Raw genomic sequence first — 10,626 nt, forward strand, 5'->3', positions numbered from 1 at the left:
GCACCTTTCATACACCAAGGCAACTCAAAGTGCTGTACAGAATAAAAACGGATTCATTCAGAGTGCAACAGTGCACTTTAAAAAGAGATATCTATCTATCTATCTATCATGTGTTATAGGGGGCGCTCCCCCACTTCTAAAAGTAGCACTACAACACTGTCTATCTAGCTATAGTATCTATCCATCTATCTATCTATCAATCTATCATGTGTTATAGGGGGCACTCCCCCACTTCTAAAGGTAGCGCTATAACACTGCTTTTTATTTGCCCAATGTAAGACACCGTGAATAACTGCAAAAAAACAGAATATTTTGTTAACCACAATGAATTACAAATGTCCTTGTTGTCAGCCATTTGCTGTCATCTTTTTTAATGCCCATGAATCGTCCACATCAATAAAATGTCCATTTTCAAGTTACGATTTACACTCATATTCTTTGAGACCCACATCCGGGTTTTTGATCAAAAAGCACCTTTGTTAAGACAAATTTTACAAGACCTGGCAACCCTTCATCGACCACTTCAATAAGTGAACGCTGACCCCTCCTACATAATGGTTAACTTTTTTTTTTTAAAGGGAAAAAAAGAGAGAGAACGAACTGGAATGTTTTTATTTTTCTTATGATTTTTTACAAAAGATCTGTGCAGGGAGAGTATGAGAGCAAGAGTGTGTTGTGCTGTTTTTTTGTTTGTGTCTGTATAACTGTTTGTTGTTGTTTTTATGTTGTATATTTTATTTTTGAATTCATACCAGATTATTTGTCATTGTCTTTTCTGGTTTTATATTTTATAGTTGTTTATACTCTGATGTGTTTATCATACTACTAAAAATTCCAATAAAAAAGTATTTAAAAAAAAGAACCTTTGTTTGGCCCGTTGTCGGGACAGCTGACGTTTTTTTTCCGGATCCCCTTCCTATCAGTGGTGGAAAAAGTACTCAAATGTTTTACTTAAGTAAAAGTATCATGCATCATGCAAAGTAGAAGTACTCTGTTACAAGTAAAAGTCCGGAATTAAAAAAGTAAAAGTACAAAAGTATTGGTATCAACATGTACTTGTAAGTAAAAGTACTAAAATGTTTGAAAATAGCAGATCTACAAGCTCAAAACGCGACGCAATGCAACACGTTATGAGCTTGTAGATTTGATTTTGACTATTTTCAAATAGGTATAAAATAAGGTTAAAGTGGTTAATGTATGTTTTATAATGTAATAATTTATATCTACAAAGTAACTAATAACTAAAGCTGTCAAATATTGTAGTGGAGTAAAAGTACAATATTTTCCTCTGAGATGTAGTGGAGTAGTGCAGAATATTCAGGAGTTGTTACTGTACTTTTAAAATCTTTTTATCTGTATTTATCTTGTTTCATAGAGACTCTTTTTCCATTGATACAGTTCCTTTCACCTCTGTACCTCTGTTTGTTGTGACATGCTCAAAGGCAAAGCCAACAGTTGATTTCAATTTTACAGTGATTAGAGTCACATGAAGTCTGCCCCTTCAACAGACCACAATGCACAGAACAGTAGATGGCACTATAGCACCATGCATACACCATACAAATACAATGTGTCACAAAAAAAAAAGAATACACTCACAAAAAAAGTTTAAAAATAAATAAATATATATATATATATATATCACAAAATTCAACCCATCTCTGGGACAGCTACAATAAAGGAGCGTATAAATTATAACAAAAATACTCCTTTGATACAAGAAATAATACAAAGTGACATCACAGCTCATTTAAAGCGCAGGTAAGACCTAGCTGTTCTTAGCCATCAATGGGTAGAGGAAGCCATTTTAAATAAATATGTTTTTTAACTTTGAATTAAAAATGTCTCTGGTTGGGCTTGTCTATCTAATGTAACCATTATAAGATGAAATTGTGTTCTTCTACTCACTCTGTGTTGGGCTTGTCTATCTAATGTAACCATTATAAGATGAAACTATTTGTGTTCTTCTACTCACTCTGTGTCTCAGAGGAGGGCTGTGGACAGTTCAGAAAGCTGCCTATCAGTGACATCATCAGTAGGCAGCTTTGGTCATTTACTCATTTCCAGTGGTGTAAAGTAACTAAGTACATTTAATCAAGTACTGTACTTAAGAAAAATGTTGAGGTATTTGTACTTGCCAATTGTCTATATTTTACTTCTACTCCACTATATCTCAGAGGCAAATATTATACTTTTACACCACTACACTTATTTGAAAACTTTAGTTACTAGTTACTTTGCAGATATAAATGATTACATTATAAAACTATTACCCATTTTATACCTAGACTGTTTAAAAATAGCAGATCTACAAGCTCACAATGCGTCGCGTTGTGAGCTTGTAGATCTGCTATTTTCAAACATTGTAGTACTTTTACTTTTGTAGTGAGTAGTAATACTGTAATATGCCTGACTACGCCACCTCGCGCAGTGTCGCGCTTGTGGAGGGGGCAGGAGGAACCCCTAAACCTTACACTGTTCAACTTCCCTTAAACAGGAACAATTACTTTACTAGAGGCAGTTTGTGGAAAAATATAACAACTTTATTACCATGAAATTACAAAACACATCACTGTTGTCTATTACAAACTAGCACGACAATTAAGGTCCTTAAGGCAAGGTATTAAGTATTAAAATGGCAATCTAACAGTTACCTCTTGCAGTCTAAGGAAGGGCGGGTCGGCCCGTGCACACAGTGAATACCAAAATAACTAGGGGAAAAGAAAAGGGGACAGGCCTGGCCTTAAAGAAATCATGCAATATAAATACACAATTCAAATACAAAACATGCAGTGCCAGGTTATATCAATACAGACCAATAAAACCAAAGGGGTCCCCAGTGCAGTACCAAGCTGAGAGGAAAGCCGTGTGCAGCAAGGCGGACCCGGCCTTGAACAGGGTTACACAAATTAAACTGTAACATAACAGGAGAGAAACAGTTAAAATATGCCAATATGGATAAATGTTAAAACCTATGCCTACAGTGGGGTAATGTCTGCATTCCGACATCTCACTACTCCGACTAGTGGCTCCCGCGTGCGGTTAGGATAGGGTTAGGTATAGGGTTAGTTAACGTCAGAAAGACGACATGTCGGAAAGGCGACATGTAACCGCCTACAGTGTACCTTGGCTAGATGGCTCAAATAAACAGTGGAAAACAGTGGCCGGTGTGGTCCCTTTAGGGAAACAAACAAAACGCATTAGTTGCCAGCCCTATTATCACACTAAATAAAACACTATATTCAAATCATTAAAAGAACAAACAGCTTAAAACCTACTTTGTGTTGCAGTAACTGTGCACACAATGCAAGGCCAAGGCGAGGGGGGCAACCTCAACACCAGAGCTGCTGTATAAAAGAAGTGATGTTACAAACTAAAATACATTAAAATCCACAAAGAGGCAATGCATAAAATGTATACTGCTTTACCCGTGTCTCCAGGTAGGGCAGACAGAACAGACACCACAGGAGGTCACTTCATTTGTAAAACTGAAATAAATAAATGCATTAAAATAAGATAATAAAACACAATGATGTTGGCTAAATTAAAGTGCGAAAGAGCATGGGAAGCCTCCATGTGCTCAACAGAAAATAGGCAACCAAACAAACAAAAGCCAGCAGTAACATGTGCTCAAACAATAAGCTAACATTAGCATTAGCTGCAACAAACAAAAAGGGTCGCACAAAGTAGCAGATCTACAAGGTTCAGTTTTTGGCCTACCATGTGTTCTCCTGGGAGGCATGCGTTAATCCGACAGACCTTTTCTCCGACTATATGGCATCCGCGTGCGGTTAGGGTTAGGGTGCGGGTTTGGTTCGGGTTTACTGTTAGACAAATGGCTCTCTACTGGGAGGAGCTAGGCTTTATACTTCCTGGTCATGTGACTAAGTCAGGTGCAGTGGGTGCACCATTCACCTGGGTTCCCACACTACCTTTGTGATACCAATACTTTTGTACTTTTACTCAAGTCAATCTTGAGTCTTTTACTTGTAACAGAGTACTTCTATATTTCAGTATTGATACTTTTACTTAAGTAAAACATTTGAGTACTTTTTTCCACCACTGACTGTAAGGGTCCATTTGGTTCCATCATGGAACTAGATGACAATAGCTGAATATAAGTTATAGTATACAGATGCCCAGTATTCTTCAGATATTAGCGCATTGACTCATTAATATGTATACAAAATGTTATTTCCCAGTACTGTCTTCAATGTGAATATACAGTATGTATGTTAATCATTGTCACTATAAAGCCTGACATCCAATGCTGGCATATTTTTATAAGGACAATAGCAAATAATAGACCAGACAAATTAACACTTTATTATAGAATGTTCTTTTTTCTGGACATAGTCATTTCAAATGTAAAAAGTGATCTTACCCTGTTCTCCCCTGCCATGTCATTATTAAGAATCCATTAGAATAAACTTTAGGGTTAGGCAAACATTGTATTAGTTGCTGATCTACTGTAGGATCAGTGTCGGACCCAAAATGTTACTTTTAAAATGACCAACTCAACATTATCTACCATTCAGCAAAAAAATAATGATCCCACTGCTGAAAATACTTGTAGGGGAGAACGGGGTAAGATGAGCCAGCGGGTAAGTTGAACCACCTTTTACTGTATCTAAATAAATTTAAAAAACACTGTTGTCGGTCATGTGACCTTAAATCTAGTAAACATCCATCATTTACACCTGACTGTGAAATTGCGAAGCACATGGGGAAAGTAGAAAACATTCTTTTACACATTATTTTTTGCCGGTCGAAGTACGATTTCTACACGTAGAATGACTGTTACTGTATATCAAAGCAAATTTACCCAGGTCTAAAAATGTATATCATACATGTTGGTGATTTGCCAATGGATGGAACCATGTGAATAATATAGCAAAGACATTGTCTGCAGTATTATTCTAGACAATTTTGTTTATAATGGTAGCTGTGGGGTAAAATGAACCAAATGCCACCGGGAAAATTGAGCGAATTATAGGTGAGAAGCCTCGGTCAACAAATGTCTACCGAACACCGGTGGAATTCCACCACGGTCCGAGACCCACACCCACACACACACATACATACATACATACACGGTTTATATATTACTTTTCCTTATGTATAAAAAGTATACGTATATAGCTATTAACTTCAATGGTTCAGAAATCATTTATGCTGAGCTCATATCTGGCAGAGCAGTAGCAATATTTGCTGCTACCTTAAGACATAGAATAAGGCAAAGTGGTGTTTTTGTTCTGCCTCTCCGGCCCACAGCCGGAGGTCCCGGAGCAGCCAGCGGTCCCGGAACAGCCAGCGGTCCCGGTCGGGCCGCGCTTCACAGCTCCCTCCAATTCCACCTCCCCATCGCCCGGGGGAGCGGAACCCGGTCGGCCAGCATGGATCGGGCCGTGCTCTCCCTGCTCCTCCTCCAACTCCTCGTCCTCCTCCTCACCAACGCCGGCATCCCACCTCCCAACGCCAGGTCGATTCCCCTTCTCCTTCTACACGGTCCCGTCAGGGGGCGTTCTCCAGGTAGACCCTGCGATTCTCCGGCCACCGCCCAGCCACATAGAAATAGCATCAATCCTAAAACCATCCACTCACACCTTCCAACCGGACAGTAGATTGCGGAGGCATCTCAATTACCCTCCGCAATCTCTCATGCACTACCTCACCCCACAACACCCTCACTCCTACCAAATTCACTCTTAGCACTCTAGCTTTTTCCATTTTCAGAAACGTAATTTTTTCACAATTCCCCCACAAACGACAAGAATGTGGACAAGCGCGGCAGGAAGGTCATGTTTGTTGGTTCTCGAATCCCGAATGATATGCAACAATTTCAACCAAATGTACATTGCACTTCAGCAGATGACAGCCCCTCATTTTACTGTTCTTAAACGTCACAGAGCCAGCTGGGCAGTGGAAAATTATTATTAAGTCAAACCCCTTTTTAGATGAATCCACACCCACAACATCATGCTCCTGCATGTCTGCACGTACTACAGCGGACCCCATGCCCGTACCACATGCCCCCACAATCCAACCAAACCATCAAAAAGCTGACCAAAAAGCATTGATGTTGATCTGGCCAATCAACATCAATGCGATGCAATGCGGTGGCCCCCTGCAAACGTCAAGTTTGGGTATAGAAGAAGAGTTCCAGCACAATCTGACAATTTAGGGAATTAAAAGAGAAAATAAATAGAGCTGCTCTCCAGTTTTAATGAATTTGTCTTTCTTTTTTAAAATTAAATATACTTATACTTACGGCAATTTGTTTGCAGTAAGTTTGCAGTAAGTTAGCAGTAGTTAGCCAAGAAGCTTTCTTTCCAACCAGATCCCACATTCGTCCGTTTTTTCTTAGGGGCTCAACTATGGCTCGGCCCTGCTAGTCTCGGACAGGGACAGGCTGCAGGTTGAGAAAACTCTCAGCTCTGAACTCAACAAGATCTGCATCTGGCTCTCCGACAACAAGCTCTCATTACACCTGGGCAAAACGGAATGCATCCTCTTTGGGTCCACTCCTAACCTCAGAAAGGCAGAGAGCTTCACGATCAAAGCGGGTGATGATATCATCAAAAGAAAAAACGAAATTACCTACCTGGGCTCTATCTTGGAGGCTGACCTCTCTGGTGACAAAAATGCTGAAAAAACGATCAAAACAGTCCACAAAAAAACACGCTATTTGCGGAGTATTGATCGTAAAGTCAGTAAGAAGACTCTGAAGACTCTTGCAGTGGCCCTCATACAAGGTCACTACGATTATGCATGTACTTCATGGTATCACAACACCTCCAAGGCCTTAAAAACAAGGCTCCAAACATCCCAAAACAAACTTGTAAGGCTACTTCTTGGCCTCAACTACAAAACCCATCTAACCCCTGATCATTTTGATAGGATTGGATGGCTTAGGGTTGCGGACAGAGTACAGCAACTTGCTATGGGCCTGGTCTTCAAGATATATCACAACATTGGGATCCCCCTGTATTTGTCAAAATACTTCCAAAATGTTAATGATGTCCATGATCACAATACCAGAGGCAGCTCCACAAACCTTGTCCAACCCTTTTTTGGCTCAACAAAGGGAAGTAACTCGTTCTCATGCTATTCATCAAAAATGTGGAACGCCCTACCAAAAGGAGTAAAGGAGTGTAAAACCCTACTCTCTTTCAAAACAGCCCTAAAGATACACCTTCAGGAGGCTGCAATTGGAAAATAGCCCCTGTCTAAGTCCTAACCTAACCGACCCCCCTACCCCCCCCCCCCCTCTCTCCTTCTCCTTTTGTACATATTTCTCACTCTTCATACCAGTAACCTGTAAACTGATTGTATGACATTCTATAGTAGTTGTGTATATCTGTCTGTCTCTTATATGTCATCATGATTTGTGTGCATGGGGAACTCATTTGAAACAAGCTCAGTGCTTTTATGAGTCTTCCAGTTTAGTAGACCTTGTATTGTGAATTTGTACTTCCATGTACTGTTGTTCTCATGTCTTACTAAATAAAGTACATCAATCAATCAATGGTATTTCACCCGGTCTTATTACACTTCCCGATCAATCCCACTCATGTATAACCTCCTGTCTGCATTAGCAGAACCCGAAATTGTCACCACCCTGCTTGACAAAAAAGTCAAGCAGGGTTTGATGATCGGTCCATTTAATTCCCCCCATTTCCCATTCACCAATCTTTCAGAATACCTTTGCATGCCTGGGTGTCACATTCAAATGATTCAGACCGCAAAGTACAACGTGAGAAGGATAAGAGAGGATATCACAAAAAAGAAATGGTGATAATAGAGTGCAGGACCAAACAGCAGATGAAGGAAGTGTTGACGATTAGGAGGTACAACGGGACCGAGGTAACTTGTTTCCGAGTGAAAGAATGGCCAAGGAAGAAGGGATTAATTAGTGGCGTGCCACTGGCAGTTGACATGGAAGCGATTGTTGATGGTGACGGTGTGTATGAGGCCAGCAGGATGTCATGATACAGAGAAGGACAGAAGGAACTAAGCGAGTCGATGCCAGACAGATTATACATTGATTATATGTGCTATAGATTTAGGCCGTTCGAGGCAGCACCACTGAGGTGTTTCTGCTGCCAGGAATATGTGGCTGCATTGTGCAGGGGAGACAGAGAGTGTGGGAGGCGTGGATAGATAGATTGCAACATGGAGTGTGAAGATGATCAAGTACCAGCCGAATGTACCAACTGTAATGGAAACCATTATGCAGGATCCGAAAAGAATAAAGGAAGGAAAAGAACATGACTATGTGGAAGCTGTGAAGAGTCTGGAAGGGAAGGTTGGGGAGAATAAAGATGGTGCTGGATGCAGCTAGGCGGTTCCTAGACATTGCTGAGATAAGTGGAGAAGATCTGGATGACATGTTAATTAAGAGAGGAATTTGCACCGACTCAGACATTAATGCCGGAGTCATGAAATGGACACTGTTGTGAAAAGGATATTTTGGCTGGGCACCGTATATAATTGCACTGAGAAGCTGAAACCCAGCAGAAATACGTAATGTAGGTGGCGGTAATGCAAAAAATGTTTGGATGGATGCCAAACACCATAAAACACCAAAGAAGAAGAAGAAGAAGCACGCGCCTCCATCTTCCCGATCATGAACGTTTTATTCTATTATGGAGTCACAGACAGGCTTGATTAAAATCCTGGTTTAATACATTGTTTCGCCCCATCGATTACTTTTTTCAAGACTTTCGGAACTACAGGCATCTGTAGCATAATGGGACATACCTTTCCTTTTTTGACAGAATACAGAAAAGGGTAGGCTGTTTTTTTTTCTCAATATTTTATTATATCATAATTTGTTGGTGTGCCTCCAGCTTTATTGATAGTTTAAAATTACATTTCTATTTTCTAGGACTTCAGTTGCATTTTCGTTCTGACTTATAAGTAAGTACAAGCAAATGGTATTTTTTACAATAGTCGAAGTGATATTGTACAAAAATAACATTTCTGTTAAATACAGTACAATTATCTGTACCACTTTGGTAAAATTTAATTACCACTGTACAACACAGCAAGGCATATTGCTTGGATGTGGACCCTAAAACACATCACCACCTAGCCGGCAACTTGCTTTGCTATACACCAATGTCAGTCTGAAGATGATACTGACCAATCCACAGGGACAGAAGGAAAGTGACGAGACAATCATACAAACTGATGAGGATGTTTTAGGCCCAGTTCCCAGTCAATCAATGGGAGGCACTTCTGTACTAGAAGGAACCAGCTGAGCCCAATGGAGTTATCATACAAAATGAGATCAGCTATACTGGTGTATATTCATTATATCCATCAGTGCCTTTCCAGCGACTGGGGTTGATGGTGTCCATCAGAAGTGCGGTCATGACAACGCCTGTCCACAATACATGGGGACCTTTCTCAACAGAACATACACATGCACACACCAAATTCAGAAAAGGTGGGTACTGTAAACAACATTACCTGCATCGTATAAACTTAAAACTACAACATGATGTGAGGTGAACGTGCAGTTTCCATTCATGTCCCTTAACATTAAAATAGACTGAATCCAAACACATGCAAACATATTGTCGACATTGACGACAGACATCTGACTGTGTACTGTATGTTAAAGTTTGTTTTTCTGTTTGTACGTATGGTTGTTTTATTTTTTGACAAAATGAGATCAGCTATACTGGTGTATATTCATTATATCCATCAGTGCCTTTCCAGCAACTGAGGTTGATGGTGTTCTTTCCCTCCAACGCCACCCATCGTCACCTGCTTCCCCAACTCAATCATGCTGTCACCTTCCAGCTCTCAATACGAGCATCCACCAGCAATGACACATGATGCAACCGCCAACATTTCAGTCCCTACATTAGAGTCTGACGCCTTTCTGAATGAAACAGCAACAACCATCACTGCCCTGCTCAAAACAACCCAGACTAAAGTTGAATCTATAAGTGCATGCCAGATTGTGGACGAGCCAGGGATGAGTCCAGTCCATGTCAAACCTGACTGGGTGGTGAAGATAGCCGACATCATGTAGTTCTGGTGTTCATATTACTGGTGTTGGTAGCATGCTGCTGGTTAAAGACAGGAAACTGGCAAAGAAGCGCAAATATGCCAGTGGAACAACACAGCAGGAAATGGCTCACGTCATCACATCACCACTCACAACATCGCAGCAGTTAAACTTAAATCCCTCCTACCTCCCTCCATCCCTCCCTCCTCTTACCAAACCTTCTGCCAAAGGTTTTCATCCCGTTGTCGCAGGCTTCACTGTAGGCACCATGCTTTGTCAAGGATAGCTTGCATAAAATGCACTTTCTCAATTTTAGACCATAAAATCCAATCCAAGCCAAACAAATGTGCTTTACAATGGGAATGGGGGTTGTCTGTTAAAATAAAATACTGTAGCCACAACCCCAAGCACTACCAAGTTGCTTCACTGTCATCCCATCCCCCTGCACAATCATCCAACCTACCCCACACCTCTGTCTCTGTCCCCGAGGCCACTAACCAGCCTATCACCCAGGTGCCATTGCATCAGGCCGGCTAGCACCTTCTCCACCCCCCACTCAGATGCCCCGCCAAAAACAGCTATAGGCATCCTGAGCAAACCCT

This window comes from Gymnoscopelus microlampas (assembly GCF_963454915.1).
Source record: "Gymnoscopelus microlampas genome assembly, chromosome: 23".
NCBI lineage: Eukaryota > Metazoa > Chordata > Actinopteri > Myctophiformes > Myctophidae > Gymnoscopelus > Gymnoscopelus microlampas.